This window comes from Nilaparvata lugens, chromosome 5 (assembly GCF_014356525.2).
Source record: "Nilaparvata lugens isolate BPH chromosome 5, ASM1435652v1, whole genome shotgun sequence".
NCBI lineage: Eukaryota > Metazoa > Arthropoda > Insecta > Hemiptera > Delphacidae > Nilaparvata > Nilaparvata lugens.
Window position 1 is genome coordinate 51,171,320 of NC_052508.1, and position 21,648 is coordinate 51,192,967.

At 33.8% G+C, this 21,648-nt stretch overlaps 1 protein-coding gene and 1 non-coding gene across 3 annotated transcripts in view; one reads left to right on the forward strand and one right to left on the reverse strand.

Moving 5' to 3' along the window:
• LOC111049114 (frizzled-5) overlaps positions 1–21,648 on the reverse strand; it is a 168,416-nt gene that overhangs the window by 67,919 nt on the left and 78,849 nt on the right. The window contains exon 3 of one of the 2 annotated variants that reach the window (XM_022335119.2): positions 8,891–8,939. The gene's annotated coding sequence lies outside the window, so the exon portion shown is untranslated. Of the gene's footprint in view, positions 1–4,730; positions 4,907–8,890; positions 8,940–21,648 lie in introns of those variants that run through there. The other variant, XM_039428635.1, reaches the window with a different exon arrangement.
• On the forward strand, positions 734–807 carry Trnai-aau. Its single transcript has one exon. It is a non-coding gene; the product is annotated as a tRNA-Ile (tRNA).

A 21,648-nucleotide genomic window follows, 5' to 3' on the forward strand; every position in this document is an offset into this window, starting at 1 on the left:
GATGATTAACAACTTTTGAGAAATTGAAATAACTCAATTAAATGAATTTTAATTTATATTCCGGTAGTTCCGAAAATTCCAGTTGCCATATAGCTACAAAAATAATATAGACTGCAAAATCAGTTTCTGCAATCATCAACACTTCGACAATCTAAGAAACAATTTTTCAAAATCTCGTATTGATTATTGTTATCAGTGACAGTGACTGACTGATACCATAGCCGCACTGTTTTATGGTGACATAGTTACTTCAGAATGAGTTGAAGTAGTCGTAATCACGTTACCCTCGAGATTACTGATTTATTGTTTGATGATGAAGCAGAATAAAAAGCACGGTAAACAGAAGATAAGCTGCTCCAATCTGCAATTACATGCGAATCATTGCGAACGTCAGAAATAAATTTACTCGAAAATTATTGGATAATGAAATAGAAAAATTGGAAAAATGGAGAAAACGAGGACGACCACGAACGGTTTGACAGCAAAACATAGAAGAGGCCATGATGAGCAGGGGCATCCAACAAGACGTATGGAGAGATAGAGGCAGATGGCGTGTTGAGTGCGGGAAACGGCCGGAAAGGCTGTAAAAACCCGCGTATAAGGTATAAGATAAGGTAAATTTTATGCACAGTTACATAAACTTCTGCTAACTAACTCTTAAGAGTGATGAAGTCTTGAAAATCAATAATTTATTTACATTGGTAAGATACGTCTAAACTTTGTCAATCAACTCGGCCCATTAGCTCAGTTGGTTAGAGCGTCGTGCTAATAACGCGAAGGTCGTGGGTTCGATCCCCCCATGGGCCAATATTTTTTGACATTTTCAGGTAAACAATTGAATACGTTGTTCCTTCCGAAATAATTCATGATTTGAGTCTTCAAAAAGCTAAACTGTAAATATTATCTGTGTACTATAGATTCATCAAAATTTATCTAAAAAGGGAAAACGTAATTTTTGGCGGAAAACCTGTTTAGATAAACGAGAATGTTATAAAACTTTTAAATACTGTTACTACATTCGGAAAGTGAATCCAGATCCTCAGAACTCAAACTTTTACCGATTTTTAACTACTTATCAATCTTCGCAACATTAATACGAACGATAAAACTAAATGTAGTTGACTGATGTAGTTGACAGGTAGCTGATTGTAAAGAATAATACTTGTGCTTGTGCTTTTTTTTGTGTCATATCGAAGTAAAATATATTTATGAATTATTACTGATAATTTCCCAAGTCTCTTGAAAAAACTAGTAGTTGGTGCCAATTGAGAGCAATAATACGATTTTTTGTATGACTAATAGTATGAGATTTGATCAAAATATTTTTGAAATTGTGATTGTGATAATCACCTATCAATGACTGTTAAATTATGCTACAATTAGAATCTTGTAATGATTATAACATTCATTATGGAAGCTGTTACCGCATCACTGCAAAAAGGTGGGTACATTTTTTTTTGAATAATCAAAAACAACTACTCAAATTTAAAAAGATATGGCATTTAAAAAATATACGAAAATTTTCAGATTTACTGATCAGTTTTAACTCGTTTGCAGATAGTGGCTTTCCTATATTATTATAGCCTAACTCTATATTATTACTCATAAACAGACTAGCAGCATTCCTATTTTCTTAATCATAATTCAAGTTTCTCAAGTTTCAAGTTCATCCATATTTTGTTACTCTTCGAGGTCACTCCACAATTATTCAGAGAGCAATTGACCAGTGAAGAAGCACACAGTGCCATCAATGTAGCCGTTTAATGAGTGACGAATGTGGCCGTAAATCATGACATGAGATCACACGCCTGCTGCAGCCGAGCTGTAAATAGGCCTCAAAGAGCTCACAGAGCTTCATCAGCAAGTCAAGTTCATCAGTCAATCTGTGCGAGCTCTGAAACGCAAAGCACTAACAACCTTACCGCCTGCGGCCTCACTTACCCTCACCATGCAGTTGGGGGCATCTGTCTTTCCCAACACACTTACTAATCAATCATACATGGTATGATGCGTACTTGCAAAATATAACTATACAAGATACATGGAATTGAACATCCTATAGCAATATAACATACAAAATACAGAATACATAAGTGAAAGTTAATGGAGTTTGCAGAAAATATAATTATAGTCACTGTACCTGGAGAATGCATAGTGTAGGCTACATAAAACATGTACATAATCAGAAAACATGCATAGAAAATGTATTAATAGTGTAGATGGAGATGTTATGCAATGTTGGTAAATGCATATCATACTCATAGTAATGAGAATGCATAGTGTAGGCTACTATACATAACAAATGTAAAGAATCAGAGAACATGTCTATAGTGAGGTCCACGTTGTAATGGCAGTGGATAAAGATAGACGAGCAGCGTTGCCTGTTCTCTGCCTTAATTAATTTTTTTTCCATATTGTCAAAAACATATTTGGCATCTTTATGCAGCTAAAAAAGGATAGTACCACCTACTTTGTGGAATGATAGACAAGGATAGCAACATCAAAGTTAATCAAATACTGCCATTATAACGTGGACCGCACTATAGTCGAGAATATATATAAATACTGTGTATGGTAGATTTTTAGCATTGATGAAAAATGCAGAGCATGCATAGACATTGTTCAGCGTACGTAAAAGTTGCGTAGGATTCATGGAAAATGAATAGCATACATGGAAAATGTAGAGCGTACCCGGAAATGTGTATAGGGAATTGGCAAAAGGTTTATTATCATGGAAAATATATGGAATACGTGAAACATAGCATACAACAAGCTTAGCAATTCGAAGCATAGGTACTATTGAAGTAGAGGAGCAATGGTGGTGGATGAATCTGTGAGTCTGTGAGACTGCAAGGAAATTTAATGATCACCGAAAGAAAGCAGAACATTTCTAATTCCAAATTACAATGTAGCTGTAATTTATATAAATCATAGGAGTAATTTTGTAAAAGCTGAGATTTAGAAAATATTTCTGGAGATCACTTTATTCTTTTCTTGCCAGGTTCCCTAGGAAAAGATATGAGTCAACGAGGAAATTGCTTTTTGGACATAATAATGGAGACAATAAATCAATAGTCAAGTAATAAATGAATAATCTGTCGCATTTGAAAAAAAAACCTAATAATGTAGTCAATCGTGTTTGTCCGTTATGAAAAAAGCTTGTTACTTCGAAAAATAAATCTACCTTTCCGGCGTTATCAATAATATTTTTACCCTATTCTTATCTAATCCACGGGCATAACTGCATAATATCCAACACTACATCAAAACGAATGAAATTGGCAGTAGATCGGTCCCAAATTTTCTTCTGACAGAATAATCTAATTTCCAGTTGGGAATTAGACCCCTAGTCCTAGAAGCAGTAATCGAATCTTGTACTTTCTCATCACGATAAATTCGAAACTAGCATGTTCAATGATCAAAGGTAATTGCTCATGATGAGAGAATTCGGACTGTAGAGGAATATGTCATTAGTACAGCGATGAGCTCGAAGCACGCTACGATAAGGTAATCTAACTAGAGAGAGACATCATCGATCTACATTATTCAAGGTATGATACCAGTACTTCTCCATAAAATATCATAAATAATTTGCTACTCATCAGCGTACCGAATGAGTTTAGGAACCATATTGATGAGTCATTTTATGAGAGACAACAAAATTCGATTTATCAAATTCCCTAAATTTGATTCATTTCGTTAATTTTCATTTTCATTATCATTATCCGTTCTATTCAACTGAAATTGTCAACAGTAATATTTTTCTCCGTGTGTGAATCATCAGATCATTTCGATCCTATGATGGTGGTTGTAAAAATTCTAAAATCATGATTTCCTGGAAAATCTATGCAATTACTATTATATTAATCGAAATTTGAACCTTAGCGTTTTATAAGGGGTTTCCTCTCTTATCATGCTCAGCCGGAAAACCATCGATGAAGAGCTTTTCCCGTTCACAGGCTTGCCCCTATACCTGGAAGCTAGAACCGGCGTTCTCGGTTATTATATTCTCCCTTCGGCAGGGCGAAAAACTATGTAGGAGGGGTTCAACAATAAGGGAGGAATTATCATAATTGGAATATTGGAGAAATTGTAACAATAATAAAATTGAAATAGAGAAGATTATTGTTGTATAGTGAAAGGTAACTGCGAAAATATCATCAACGAACCAAATTCAAAGACCACTGCATATTGAATAATAAAAAATGCAGAATGATTTCAAACGTGACTCAATATTTTCTATATGATTCGGAAATGGAACTTTAGTATTCCATTCTGGATAAAACATTCAGTAGGTTTCTGATAGTCTTCTATCTTACAAGAAAAATGAACCAATCTGTTTTTATATACAGATAATGCAGTAATGCAGGATAATAGTTTCATGTTATCCTAGAATGGGGAATCACACTTGAAGTAACATAATCTTATTATGTGTTTCAATATCATCTTTATTCTGGGGTCGAGATAAAAACCCTCCGGAAAAGCGATTTTCTTGCATACTTAACTGAATTCCTGAAAAGCCAAACTTCTTAATTTCCAAAGTAGCCTGCATCAAGAGTATTTCGAGAGTGTTTTTTCTTCTATTATAATTACAAAACAACACTGATTTTAGGGTTGAGACATAGTTGGAAAAACCGTTTGCAATACATGAAAGGTGCAAGATTGATGAAATACTTCCCTCACTTCCAGTATATTATTTTAGAGAAAAACCACAACAAAAAACTACTTACTTTGTGTAGATATCGGGCAAAGTAATCCAATAGAACTGATGAAAGTTGTTGAAAAGTTTACTAAAAACAACAAACCACACACAAACTCACACGCCGCGCGAAAAACACCACTAACAACCTACCAACACGACTCTAGAAACGCAACTGACGAAATCTCGACTCGCACTGAAGTTGATCCATCGGCAGACTGTGGCGTCTGGCTCTTCCCCCTCCACTTTTCACAGCACGTTCCTATCCCCACCACCACGCTGCGCCACTAACAACCATATACCTATATCTACTGTATATACACATATACTTCTATGTAAACAACGTAGCCGTCAAGTCTTGTTAGCAAGGCGAAGCCCACTACTTGCCAGGCTAGCTTATAGCATACAACTCTATCTATATTATTAAGTACTATGACTTTGACTTATATAGTAAGATTGACTTCAAACAATCAGCATTTCTTTTACATAATATCAATCTTTCCAGTAAAACCAATGCTGTCAGTTTGAATTAAATCCCACTGAGTGAATTTAAGCAAAGCAGCAAAAAATGCTTGAGATTCCTAACTTCCACTCCGGTGTCCTGAAGTATCATTCTCTGTTTTTGATAGGCAACTAACTTGTTTGAACGGTGAATGGTTCGATGATTGTTGCAGTTTTGCACGCATTTCACTAATGAAACAAATGCCGCGAACGGTTTGATTATTGTTGAGCCAATCATTGCTGGACTTTTTATGGCAAGGTATTCAACCGGCTGTAATTCCATTTATGGCTCAATCAACTTGCTTACAAGTCTAATCTCTCAATTGCGTTTCTTGCAGAGTTATATCCCATCGTTTACGCATGAGAGTAGATGGTGGATAATTATAGCTAATACAAAATGGATACAAAGTACAATTAAATTGCCAGTTGAAAGCAGAGAGCTGATTGAAATGATTCGAGATACTAAATTACTATTTTGTAATTTGGAATCCAGTATTTTTCTCTTGTAGACCTGATTACTATCAACTTAATTTATATACAAGAGTTGAAGAATAATGTTGAAGCTCCTATCATTCAATTGCAAAGAAACCAAATTATACACGTTATACAAGATTGTACAATAATCATTGTCAGCTTAAAGTATGTTAACGTATCATAACTGTATACAACTGGTTCATTTCATTGTTTAAGACGAGATTGAGATGTGACAATAATGTGGAATGGAAATTTTCCTATTTTTTCAAGACATTTTTTGGTCTTTTCTTCCCATCTCCTAATGACCAAATTCACAATATATCCTGATTAAATAATAATAATAATTATAATTATAATATAATAATATCGAGTGACCTGACTGGCTCAGGTCTGGTGTCAGAGTTTTCAGGTCGCAACTGATCAATTTCAGGGCCTCTGACATTACTCTTACACTACTTTTTAGGCAGCGGGGACCGACGGTTTAACGTGTCCATCCGAAACACGGGAGTAGCCCGAGATATATCTTGCTCGGGCCGAGATTTGAACCCGGGGCCTCTGAATCACAAAGCCAGCATCTGATCCACTCGACTAAAAAAATTCTGATTAAAAAACGTCGATCTATATCATTACAATAGATACGCCAAAAATAGTTTGAATACGCTCTCTATTTCCTGCTCCGCTCAAAAACCATCTAGAGTGGAGAAAAATCGGATGAGTGAAGTGTTTTCAAATTGAAAAAGGGTAAGATAACAATTTGTACTCAATTCCAAAAATGACATTTTTCAATGACATTTGACATGATTTTATTTATAAGGTACAATCGGTCACATATTTGACACATCCCCCAATCAATTTCCTGATGATTTATTAAAATACTCTAGATGTTATGTTGACATTAACTGACGATTTATAGCAGATATTGTCACAGAAGATATTTTTGATTGCCTCTCCACACATGATCCAGCGCTATTGACGTTTTCCAGATAACTCCAGGGTTATTGAACCAAGCCTGGTCCAGGCATAAAATTTAATTTTCTTTCTCTTATCCACCCAGAGATAAAGCTAGGATAAATTACGAGTACGTTTCTTATCTGTAGGTTAGGTTTTATTTATCTTCTAAAGAGAACCATGAGAGCTAGTGTTGTTTGTTCACTTATTTTTAGTATAAGATGCGGTATGTAGTACTGTATAGTTTATGCCCCGCTGGTTTATCACCAACATGGACTTTGAAGTCGCATCTTTTCATCTCTTTGGTCTTTAAGAATCTTTTCGTCCTATATTCTAGCCTACTATGAAACGCTTTATTCAGAAAAACGTCGTATCGTATTATAGAAAATATGCTGGGATCTTAGAATAAGTGGTTTCAATATTTCTGTGAGCAATCCAGTAACTAATTTAATAGGTTACAGAGGCCTTGTTGCAAATATCGTAGGGCTACTGAAGAGCTACAATACTCACTAATATCACCTTTATTATGCATGAGGATGCGACTTCTGAGCTCTTGATCTAGACGGGACACTTAATTTCATATATCACTCGCAAACTGATTTTCAAGTGCAGTGAGAAAATACAGAGTTTTCAAATACCAACTTGAAAATATTATTATTTCAAGTCCACTACATGTCAATAGTTTATTAAGAAGGACCATTTTAATAACACGATTGTAAGATTATACCGTTCTGAACTTGGCACCTCCTTATTTTCAATCAAGTCCATATTCCTATAATATAAGTTCTTTCCAAAATATAAAGCTAATACAGGTGATATAATTTTCTAATTAGACCAACTTATCGCAGAACCTCTATTCCATACAGAAGTAAGCGACTTTAGATTAAGAACAAATTATTCCTGACTGGTACCATAATATCAATGAAATGCTACAACAACATGATGATGATAATAGGCTAATATTGAAATACTATTATGGCTATTTATTACTAAGAGGCTGCTATGCTTTTTGCGTCTATATGCCTATTACGAGGCTACTTAAGGGCTATACTCTTCCTGCGGAACCAGGAGAATTCTCCATTCAAAAATTGACGCAACAGAATACATTCTTGTGATATTCATCTGAGCAACAATTTTTTTTCTCATGAGACTGTAGGTTTTCCTTAGAAGAGATTGTTCCAATCCCAAAAACTCGTATCTGAGCATATTGTGTCATAAATTTGTCAGGAACACTGGAAGTTTCATAATGTTAACAACAGCATACCCATAGAAAGGAAATGAGACTTCATTTTTATCCCTAGCATTGCAAAGAAATGCGAAATGTGCATTTGGACAAAAAACTCTGAAAATGTAGAGCTTGGCGATTGATGATTGAGAGTGCTAAGCATGTATAGAGGCTCTAAAAAGGTCTCGGATAAAAATGATTACGACATATCTCTGTAAGCCTATTGGCTGGTGCAGAGAAGCATCTCAAAGTACAAAAGTTCGCTGCCGAGATTCTTTCCATTTTGTTTTGTACTTTCGTAAGGACGAGAAGTGGCGTAATGGTCGCTTTATGGCGAAGGAAGCGAGAAGCAGCCGAATTGTGATTGTCGTTTGTCATCAAAATGCGTTGAAAGTTTGCGAGTTTTGAAAAAGTTTGACCCCGCCTACATTACGGAGAACGAGTGTAATAAACTGAGATTTCATCTTGAGAGGAAAATATGTGATATGAGTTGTTTTGATGATTTTCATTGAGTTACATGAGGTTCCACAAATATTTCTGGAGGCTGACTCAGTAGTATAATACAACTACATGGACAGAGGGAACTTTCTTGTACATAGAAGATGTATGAACTAAATCAACTATACAATTTATGAGTAGTCGTAAAGGTGATAGATATTGTGGTAGTTCATCCATACTAAATAAGAATACTATATATATCGTCCAACCGAAGATTTATTAGAAATCGAGAACTATCAGAAAAATTCTTGATTCAAAAAAATTGTGGTTGGACAATATCTAAGCTTTTTCAGTATAGTAGGTTTTCTCATACATTGAATTTAAGGGATACAATCTACAATTTCTCCAACAAAGTATCAAAAATGTATTTTTCCAGTAGGCAAAAGAATAACTGGATTCAATTAGTTATCTCAATTTTTATATTGATTTTTTAAAATATTGAAGCTTCTCCATTTTGTTGAATAAAATTGTATTATTGGGAATTCTCATAAGTAATACAGTATATAAACATTCTTTATAATAATAATATAATTTGATTCTATTACCTCTTGGAAGTAGAACTTCAATTTTCTCCTCAGTACCGGTATCCAACGTCTGAAATGTACAAACAGTAGTTATAGATTTTGATCAATTAATCAAAGTGTTGCAGTATAGATCTTCCTACAATGATTTGCAAAGCGATATGGACATATCATATTTTTCTCATAGAAGTGGGAGTGCAGAACCCTAATAAAGTCAGAATTGGATGTTGAATTCAAATCACATCGTGATAATTTTCCTAATTTCCACCATCGATGGAAGCAAATCAAAACCACAAAACTAACAGTTACGCCTCCCTTATTACAACAGAGTTTGTAAACAGTGACCAAAACACACGATTCGACCAATATTACAGACGCCATTTTGATTCAGAATGTTTGCATTTTCGTGTAGAAGCGGGCGACATTCCAATCGAATAACTGGCCTAATTAGAGGACACTGTTCTTCGTCGCTTCACCGATAACCGATGATCAGTAAAATCGGTTCATTGGCAATCACTGACTATAGTCATGAACTTACAATTGATTTGAATCGTTAATTGGACGGTGTTGATTGGGATTATTGTCACGCTGTATTATTTACAAGTGCTTGTTTTGTTGACAATTTGATTACAAATATTGTGATGAGTTCAGTGAGCTTCAATTAATGAAGAGAGAGTATCATTTCATATTGCATGATAAGTTTTGTATAACATTATAAAAAAGTAGCATCTGCAGAATAAATTTGAAAAAGAAACTTAAAAAAAATCTGCATTGAGAATGAAATAGGAATGGTAGAATTACTATACAATAGTGTTCAGGTTACACACATTTCTTGCCTAGGAGGGTAAAGTAAGAGCTTAATTAAGTAAAATGATCCAAATGTCTTCAATTTTACATTTTTTGATATATCACAAGTGATGTGGGTGACATTGATTTGGTAATACAGTAATACGGTAATAGTGTGTACGGTAATTGGGTAAAATGATACAAATGTCTTCAATTTCACATTTAATACATTCATTACAAGTGATGTAGGTGACGTTGAGGTAATTTGACCCTCTCTATAATTTAATCCACTACCAGAGATCAAAGAATCAGATTTGAATCCACAGATCAGATAATCAACCAATGACGATTTAGATATTTAATCCAGTCACTATTTACATTGGTGCATGCAATTTATATTGTAGTTCTGATTTTTTAATATATTATTTGGGTACATAAGAGTCCAGAAACAATTTCTTCATGCAAAATTTCCTTGCGCTAGATACAGAGTGGCCCAAAACTTCTTATTTTCGGCTCATTTTCCATTTTTCAGCTATTTCTGCCAAATCCCGTAATTAGACAGAAGAATTTTCTCTCGCTTTTTTTAGATTATAAAATTATGAATAAAATGAGATCATTCGGAACTTTCTATCTCCAATGAGTACTGAGTTATGATTTTTCAAAAATGATTGAAATTTGAAGAAAAAATCAATATTGATTAATTTTAGTTTTTGATCAACAATATCTTTCATCCGTTACCATTTAGATATATAATTCAAAATCCCTCTGAGCATATTTTTGTGCTCTACAATCTGAGATTAGGTAGAGCGCTCTATCTCATATAGATTTCCAGGTACACCTGACAACAATGCTCCTTGTATTGTGAAAAACACCTAATTTTCAGCTTCAACCATCATCACCAACTACATTGTCCTCACATTGATATTTCGCACAATGACATAAGTTCATGAGAATATTTTCTATGAGAATCACCCGTTAGATGCATGAAGTGGACTGAGCCTGAGTGTACTTAAGCCCATATTCCAATACACAAGAAATGGCCAATTTCTATATTCAAAGCTGCATGTCTTGTGAAATACTTCTGATAAAATTTCCAAATCTAGTAAGGATATGAGAATTGTCCCCCTCTACCCACTCCAATGAATAATACTTTCGATTCCAATACAATTCGAAAGTTACAGAAGATTTTAAAAATGGCGATTTCAGCTTTTACATTTCTCCTTGATTTTACTGTTGATCAAGAGTTTCTAAAACGAGTCTGATACATTATAGAAACTCATGATTGATTCCAAATTGTAGATAAATTCATTCTCTACGAGCTCAGTTGCCTAAAATCCATCTTGAATCACTTTTCTCTATCATAGAACTGGCAAAACCGTAAAAATATCTATGAGAAAAATATCTATAATTCCCGGATTTTTATCAACAATCAAATCTCACTTCACGAACATATTTTTTATGAATCGTTCACAGAAGATGAAAGGGGAAATTCTATTGTACATTTCAAGATGAAGTGATGATTTTTATAATAAGGTGTTACCGAGATACATAGCTTTGAATATAGAAATATTGGCCATTTTTTATGTATTGGAATATGGGCTTAAGTACACTGAACGGTAAATTTTCCATTTTCGACCAAATTTGACTTATAATGCATGATTTTGGACCGCCTTGACGAGCCGAGAAGAATGAAGTGTAGTACGATGAAATCTGAGCATTGTGTCAAAAGTTATAGGTGTTTGAAATTTTGATCCTTGAGGTGTCCTTAAGCGCGCCTCTCCACTAGGAAATATTGAAGTGCATCTAACGGGTGATCCTCATAGAAAATATTCTCATGAACTTATGTGTAGTTGGTGATGATGGTTGAAGCTGAAAATTAGGTGTTTTTCACAATACAAGGAGCATTTTTATAATCTAAAAAAAAGCGGGAGCAAATTTTTCTGTCTGATTACGAGATTTGGCAGAAATACTGGAGAATGAGCCGAAAATACGAGGTTTTTGGGTCACCCTATATCCAGCAGAAGGAAATTTTGCATAAAGAAATTGGTTCTGGACTTCTCTTATGTACCCAAATAATATATTATAAAAAATCAGAAATACAATATAAATTGCAAGCACACTCCCTTTTTATGTCTATATTGACTTGACTAATTAAAAAGCAAATAGTATGATTGTAATAGTAGTTTTGATGTAATCCTCGATAATAATTACTTTCATTTCTATTATTTTTTCCAATGAATTGAGTTGAATTGAACTTATTTGGTCAGACTAATCATCTCTGTAAACCGTAGATTGATTATTTTCAGTTTTCATTCGAAACAGATTGTTGCCGGATAGTTTCTACGTGACTAGAAATGTGGTTTCAAATGATGTGGAAATTGAGTGTGAAAGTGCAGATATCCTTCATAATGAATTGGAACAGAAAGTTTCAATGAGATACACACCACTTATTTAATAAGTGATTCAAATCTCCTTGTTATAATTTCTATCTCAAATTCGAATGTACCTACTTTATGCGAATGATTAATAATTTCTCTATCGTTTTCATCCCCAATTATAAGTTCAATTTTAAGTATAAACTACATTATTCTCAGCGGTATTTGAGTCACGCTGTGTGATAAAATAAACGACAGGCATCAAAGGTTTTCAGCCTGCTTCTTATTTCAACTCGTGTCGCTTCTTATACCGAACATACTTTGTTTTCAATAAAGCCTTCCCTTTTATTAGTCTCACTATAAGCCTTTCTAAATTCTTCTTTAGATACACCCTTCTCCTAATATATTACCCGTTTCATAGTTTTATCCTTCTCTCAACCTTACTATCACTTATTGCACGAGAAAGTTGAAAACATATCAATACTGCGGCCTGTAATTGAATTTCGCTGTACATTGTGGAGCGTGATTTGAAGGCTTCACACATGTAGAGTGAATCTTGTACTGAGTCAATGGTGTAGCGGCTATAAATTTTGCAATGCGTGTGTGGACGCTGAGTGAACACCAGACTGATTGATTCACTACAAGATTCATATAATTGTCGGAATCGCGGGAGGCCTAAACACTCGCTCACCCTTGATTCTTCTAATGACAAATTGTATAGTGATGAAATTTTTATAAGTAGTGTAGCGATCGCTAAACACTGAATACGAATACCTTAAAATTATTACCTGTGAAGAATGAGCATACAAAATCATACAGGTCGAGCAAAAATCCCGATGTAGATAATTTACGGGACTGCGTCTCTAATAAGTTCTGAAGGATTAAGATACGGTATTTGGACCAAATATCGTTCAGAATATACTTCGAGAACAGAGTCTTGTCGGGTTTTAAGCTCTATTGTAGGAATTTATATGATCTATGGCTGCATCTGCTGTACAATTGATGTGTTCGCTCCAAAGTCGAGGTAGGTAACAGATAAAAGCTGATATATGAGCAGGTAAGGACAAAGAATAAATATCTCGATCTGACCCCACTCGCTACATCCACTTAGACCTGTTCCAATATCCAGCTTAATTCAATTATTCCAATGATCGTATTCGATCGGTTCTTGATGATATAGAACGTATCAGACACAATAATTGACAGGCTCAAGAAATAATCGAACTCAGAAAGCGAATTAACAAAACTGAAATATATTATAATAAAATATGTAATCATACAGTGCAGGTTCAGAATTTGATTTACAGGTTGATAATAATTTAGCATTAATAGAATAGTTAAAAATTTTCTTGTGCTTGCATGATACCATGCGTGATTCAACAGAATTTTACAATTGATAAAATTGAACAGTTTTGAAAAAATAGTGAAAAAATGAATTATAAAATATTTTTAAAATTGCTCGGGGTCGTGGTTCAGGCAGCGGAGGATAGTTAATCAACCACAAGTTCTTAGAAATTCTACATGAATAAATTCTATGCTCTTAAATGCTAAAGCGCTTGTCGGCGTGGCCAATAATTTAACGAAGAAAATTTTATATTTTTCTGCACTGAAATATTTTCGAAGCGTAGATTGGGGCCCCTTTTAAAACTTATAACTCACGTGAATTTCCTTGGCGGTCGTGGTTTTCTTCTTTAGATCAAAAATCGTTTGATCGGCAGCAATCCAGGCTTCGGTTTCAGCACGTGTGGAATTTTAGTTTAAATATCTCCTTCACCGAATTAATTAAGGGATAATTTACTTTAAGCTTTTAAATTTATCGATTGATGAAAACAGAAATTTACAAATAACAAATAGATTGGCCTAAAATATCGGCTCACAAATAGAACATTTAAAATCGAACAAGAAATTTTCACAAATAGGTCTTGGTAACTATAAAAAGAGATCTGAACGGTGAGGATTTCAAAAGGGAAGTGCTGTCTTTTTCTCTAAGCTTCTCGGCTAGACCTTTCTTCTGAGAATCTCGATGTAATAATTTGCATGAAAATTTGCCATTGGTAGAAAGATTGTGACGTAGACGTGACGTCAGTGGCAGGCAGTAGAATATAATTCCTTTAATTACAATAATAATTCAATTTATGTAATTCTTAAAACTGCTTAATCTTCTAGACATAGTTTCTCTCATACAATGTACATGTGCTAGCGTAAATGATAAGGCAGGGTTGTTGTCTGATAATAGATTAACATGTGTTGCTTTCAAACGATCACCTTCTTGGTGCTATTTCTATGCACTATGATTGGCTTAGGCTTGCCAAAGAGATTTAATTACCATGTGGTTCAGTTGAATTAAATCATTAATAAATTAATATTCTTATACAATTTTTATTAGGTTTGAGACTGTTATAATTAATTTCTGCCGTTTTATCAATAATATAATTTCATGCTATGATCTATTTAGTTACAATAAGACCTGACATATAATATAATTTCTTAAATAATAAATAATTTCAACAATAATACATACATTTTATTTTTTTATTTGAAATTCTTGGTCCTTTATTGATAGTTTTATAATTTTTAGAGATGGTATTATATCTTGCTTGAAGCCAGCATGACGTTTGACAATACTTTGAATCAGTCAGCTGCGTTCGAACTGTTTTAAAACATCTGATCGATAGTAAACAAAGTGTAACCTCAAAATCAGTGAGCAATTCATAAACAATTTGTGCTTTATTTGCAAAATAATTATAATTTTATTGAATAATTTTCCTAGAAAATATTCGGTACAGAACGGTACTCTTATCTAATATACAGTTACTGATAAGTAAGCTTTATCGCTCGGTCGCTAACTATTCCTTTAGCAAATTCTTTCATTTTAAAAGGTAATCACAATTTTCTCTCTTCTCATGAGATCTATTTGAAAGATTCATCACAACATTTAATGAATTAATCAACGGTACAGATCACGCTCAAACCTTGGTTCCTTGAAGAACCGTGTACCATCTGACGTAAGAAAGCCGTAACGAGATTTTGCTTTTAAAGATCTGCATGCTATTACGTGAAGGAGGGGAGGGGTGATTTGTCCAGGGAATTTCAGGCGCCTTTGGTTTGTTCACCGTCCGTAGAGGGGCTGGAATTTCAAAATCGCCCCCAGCGAGGGTAGTTCTCAAGTGCCACTTTCTCCCCTTTATTTCACACTCACTGCTTCCTCTACTCCACCACTCCTCCCTCTTACACTTCCTCCCTCTCAATCCTATCTTAATTACTACATACGTCACTAGTTTCACTTTCCTTTGTCTTGGATGCTTTATTGTTTGTTTTGTAGTTTCTGTTTCTAGGTTACGGTTTCAGATTCTAAGGTTGAAAAAAATACATAAGAACATACGAGATAAATTCAGTATGAAAACATAGTTTGAAAAATGTGAGATATTTGAAATAATCAAGTTCTGTATCTGGACTGCATTGAGAACACTGTATCAAATACCAACATACATCATTAGTATTAATATATTCTCATTAGGTATTGCAGTGTCTACAAACATAGGAAGGAATGTGTACGAAAATAAATTAATGGATGAAGATTATTATAAAGTGATAAGATGTAGTGTGAAGCAAATCCTGATTCAACTAAAAAATACGTTTTGATAGTGGAAGATAGCAATTTCATCACTACTTCAAAAATTTAATCAATCATCACTTCACGGATTAAAACCCCACAAAAACATTCCAAGCTTTCGTTCAACAAAATGGCGTCCATGAATGATATGATGACATCAGCCAATGATAGTAAGAGGTGGGCGTGGACTTGTGCAGGCTACTTGAAGCGTACTTGAATGTGATTGGTCGATTTTGTGTGACACAGTAGAGCTCACAGGTGACGCCGAAATAGTCATCCACCAATAGAATTATATTTTTATTCTCTGAATTATAACTCAAACAGTATTGTATAGAAATGAATAATGGATATAATACTAATAGGATATAACAGGAAATATTTTTGCACCACTTTCTTTTTATTTAGTTTTAATGTGTAATGTTGTTGATGTTGTTTGCATGTATTTTATTTTGTTAATCTCCGTATTAAACTTGTATGTGTGTGTAAAAAAATAAATTGAATTGAATTGAAATACTAGTTTCATAAGTTGACTCATCTCTGTATAATTTCATATTAATTCTTAGTTCAGTAGAATGAACAAGAATATTGAGATTTTATAGAGATTCAAATTGATGTTTCAATTTGTAATATTCAGTTAACAGATTTTCCAAAGTACCATACTAGACCATGGTGATCCTATAGTTGTTAAATTATTCAAAATCAAACAATATTAAATAAAAAATGTAAATTCAATTCCAAATAATATTTGTATTTATAGCAAAAGTCAAGCTTGAAAAGCTTCACATCATTCACTTTCACGTTTCACAACATGTGACATAAATTCTAGTAGTAGCCTTCTAAAAAGAACTCACCAATTTGCTACTATTTTCCATCAGTTACGGTTCTATTGAGTACTAGAATGTCTATTGTGAAACATGTATCTATCCCAATTCCATTTCAATAAAAAAAATCTGCTATTGAGCAACCGTATTTCCCAAAGTATGAAACAATTTCCTTTTCTATTGTGATTTTCATGTAGTCAGCAACTCAGCATTAACTTACATTGATTCTCAAATACAACTTTCCTCTCTAAAGTTCTTCTCTACTCCATAACACACACTCCATGCATGTTAGTCCATGTGAGCCACTCATCAGCACTCCTTTTCCAATCTGCTCCCTCTCCCTCATCCCATCTCACTTCATCATTTGTCCTCTTCCGCACTCATTTTCATCATTGCAGTCACTGCACGTTCGCTAACTTGTCACATCCAATTTCATCAGCTTCTCTTCCCTCCTTACACAAACTCTCTCTCTCTCTCTTTCCCTAAGAGCCTCCGTTTCTCCCTCTTCCTTGCAAATAAACAGTGTTCCTAATAAACGAGGGAATGAGTCATCGTGTGTCACACTACTGACAGTTAGTCATGTCACGTGATTTGGTCCTCACGAAATCCGATTCAACATACGAGTGATTTCAGGAGACTTTCTCAATCTTACACAATCTGATGAGTGTATCAAAACTGTAAATTTTGGAAAATTTGTTGTTCGTTCTATTGTGGCCATGTACATTGTATATATTATGTACTATTGTATTATGAAGATTGCATGGAAAAAATGATGATCATTAGTCTTTGAAGCAGAAAATGAAAATAGTTCAGAGCTTATGTACGAATATTGTCCCTTATCGGAGCTAAACGTTGGAATACATCCATCTCGCTGAGTTTATGTTCGTCTGAAATTGAATCATAGGATGTTAAACAGGACCAGAGAAAACTTACTGTAAGATTGATTTTTTCTATGGCAGACATTGACAATGTATATTTTTTGATAATGTTTCTTCAGAAAAATAGAAAAGAGCAAAGAGATTGTTTGTTCCAGAATAGTTTATGATTGTTCCCACTCCTTGGTCAATATAAAATCACTATTGTGATCTATTATATAACAATTTGAAAATTATAGTACTCCACTTCAAAATTCAAAATAAGTAAAATCTCGATATTAATCCTATTCTTTACTTAAAAAATAAATCAACACTTCTTGAAATTAATTTAAGTAATAATAATTAATACAAGTACCCTTTTTCGAAATTAATATAAAATATTAGTTAAAAAACACAAATTGAAACTACTAGTTTCGATTTTTTGATTGTTTAGATGATGTGGAACATCAAACCTAGAAGTTTTAATTTGTGTTTTTAATCTCATATTTTATTTTAATTTCAAAAAAGGGTACTTGAATGCTATTTTATGAATGAATCAACACCATATTACATTTTGAACTTGAAGGAGCATTAGTTCATCGACTTTGTAATCAGATCCCTTTGATAACATAATTTTTCCTTGCTCTTCACTTTTCTCCATCCCCAATTTCACCTCTCTCACTCACTTAGCATCCATCTCTCTCTCCATTCATTTGTTCAAGGACACCCCTTCCTCGAAGGCAATAGGACAGACAGAAGAGAAAAGTCTTTTACCGAGCTCTCTAATGAGATTTTCGAATAAAACAGAGCGTCTTGAGCTTTCACCAGTAATAGGCGATCTTTCTTTCAGCAGACTTCACCAACTTTAGTCAGATTCACCCCTCCAAGAAACACAAAAAACAACGAACAGCCCAAGCTGTGTCTATTCATTTCTAACAGCTGCACAAATCTAGTACCTAAACTCTCTTTACTTAGTTTGTATGGGATGGAAGTGAAAGTTTTTCAATTTAATAGTGCTTGTATGTGTGTATAGTGGGATGGATGTGGCTAATTTTCTCGTTCTCATCAATTTTAAATTGCAATTCACGTAGAATTATCATTTTCAAATTACTTTGTAGCGGAAGCTCAGATGTAATTAAACATTTTCCAGAACTAAGATCTTCACAAGAATCAACAAAGGAAAGAGATGTTTGTAGCTGAAATAATATTGACAGAAGTAAGCTTGGTGGAGTGGAAAAAATTGATCTAACAAAAATGAACAAACTAAGTTTGGATGTAAACAATATCGAATCACAGAACAAACCTAGCATTTGATATAAGCGCAAACGAAGTAATGTTCGGATGTAAGTAGTAGGCATACCTGTAGCTTACAAGTTCTGAAGAAGTTTTTTTAGAAGTTTTCAAGTTTTGAAGTCACATTTTATTTAGATAATATGGATCAAGAATGGGGATAATTTAAAGGAGAGTTTACATAACTTATTGATGGTGATAGATTCTAAGATTTGATCATTCTGCAATTTTTGAGAAAACTAATCTTCTATCATTAACACACTAATTTTTTCACTTCCGATCTTTTATCACTTCAATAATCAAGTTTACTGATGTTATCAGTATATTTATTACTTTTTGTGGCACTCAGGCTTTCATTCCTTATGGGGGTTTTTAGACAGAAAAGATTAACAAAACTGGTCTGATGGAGTTCAACCAATTCAATTAGAACTACTGAAACACTGGAGAATCCCTTGAAGTTACCAGGAGTTGAGAAAATTAACTAATAATTATATAAACTAACGATTAGTTTAAAAATAATAGTTTATTCATCAGCATTTCAACAAATGCAATTCCCCTTGGAGTTACCAGGTGTTGAGAAAATTAACTTTATTTATAAACTAACGATTAGTTTAATAATAATAATTTATTCATCAGCATTTGAACAAATGCAATTTGTCATTAATTTTCATCTGTAAAATTTACTTATCTGAGATATTTTATGAAACTGAATAACAAATATACTAATTATCATGCTAATATTACTAACATATTGAAATATCTGGTTTTGATATTAAGACGTTACGGGTTAATTCCAAAATGATGAAACAACAATACTCTGAGGAGTCTTGTGGCCTCGAATTGAGGTTGAAATGTGAGGTTTGAGATCTGCAAGAACATCACAGAGCATCACAGAAGTGAAGGGTGCTAATCACTTTGTCCAGTGGAGGGTGCGAAATCGCTAATGAGGGGAGGAATTTGTGGGCAGCCATTGGAGAGAGCTCCTTGATAACATTTCTGTCCATAATGATATTTCCGCAGTACTTCGGGACACCCTCTATCTATACATAATAGCTTAGAACCCCTGAGTTCACTTCTGATTGCAAAGGCACATGGTCCAGAAACGATTTGTATTGGTTTCTTCATCATCCAAATTCAGATTCATTTCAAACTGCCAGCAATGACTGGATGAGAAGCATTCACCTTATTTATAGGGAATACTGATATCTTGAAGTAGGTATAACTAGAGCCTGAAGTATTGAGGAACTTCATTGATTTTCAATTATTTTCCAGTTGATGTCTACCTCGGAAAACACCCTCTTTCTATCACCCCCTACCTTGCTGTTTATGCGGAAGTATTCAATAGTAGGAAGTAATTGACTTGTTGCTTTTAGATGACTTGGGGGGATTGATGATGAGTCAGTCTAGGATATCCTCGAAGAAAGAGAGATAGAAAAATAATTTTTCTAAATAAAGAAAATGAATAAAGAACTCTAATCTAATCTAATCCACACAATTATTGTTGATCACAATCTGAAACATTGCGTGGATTAGATTAGATTAGAGTTCTTTATTCATTGTCAAGGGTACTAAGATTTATAATTCTATTTATATTCTTCATTTACGTCTATGTTACAATATATACTGGCCCATACACTAATTCACATTAAATGACATTAAATAAGAGAGGAAGAGAGAATGAAAGTTTTGCTAAACTTATATTTGCAGAGTTCATCTTCGAAACTCTTTATTTAAAATAATGTTGGGTTGTAACAAGTTAAATAAAATTCAAAATTCTTTAAATGTGTTTCCCAGATAAGAATCCAGGTAATTCAGGTTTGAAATCGATTCCACATTCCTCTCTATGTCTATTCTCATGATATCTATGATGATGATGGTAATGTTCCTTTCCCAATCTAATATTCGAGAATTACTAAATAACTTTGTCAGACTGAATTCTTACATGATTTCGCTTTGTTATGATGAATTCAATCGAATAAATATGAGCAACTACCAAGTCGAAAATATTCAAATTTGATAAAATTTGACTAACATTTCACATAGCCTAGCTACATTTGGACTGTTGTATAAATTAGAATTGGAACCGTTTTGGGCTTATATAAGCCTGTGGTACTTTTCTGTAAGTTGTGTGATTCTGAAAGATTAAATAAATAAATAAAATAATAAATAAAAATTAAACATTGACAAAAAAATCGATTTAGAACTGATATGAACATCCTCATCCCATAATAAGTTTTGTTGCATTTAGAAATAGAAACAGCTTGATTTGAAATAAAATCTGTCAATACAATTTACCTTGTAGTCGTAGGGAGCAGGTTTGGAATTCCACTATTGTCTTGCAAGTTGATAAAAATTGAATTTATACACTCCCCTTGAGAGAATAAACGCCCGCAGAACGTGCACAATTTTTCGGCGTACGAGCTAACAACGCATAATGCGACAGACGTGACTGCAAAAGTTTTAATACAACAGAAGTAGCTGAACTGCAATTCTGTGCGCCATCCGCCATTTACAATTGGAACGCGACGCTATTACCAAAACCAGCTATGAGCACTCCAGCATTCAACTCCTTACTGAAGTTTGAATTTCAACACTCTTCGTTGAACCCACAGATTTAAGTTTAGTGTACCTTCTATTTTCGTTGAACCGCGCTGAGGTTACACCTGACGAATACCTAATGCATAACTTATTATTATTTTTCTCATTATTTTTATTCTTTCCTGCTGTCTTCATTTTTTGTCATCTAATCCCCCAATTCTTGCTCTCTGATTTCTTCTTTCCTATTTCCTTGTTCTTCAACGTTTTAATTTCCATATCACATTAGGCCTCTTCTTTGCTCCTCTCTAATTCCTAATCTTATCCTTCAAAGTTCCATCTTCTGTTCATTGTTCTTTGTAATCATTTTCTCCGATCAACACTCTCACCTACATACCTTATTCCTTTTGTGATCCTGAATTCCTCCCTTATTCTTCTCATTGTATTTTTTGTCTACTCATCCTATTCCACACCCTTTAATTTCTCTTTCATCTCCTTATCGATTCTT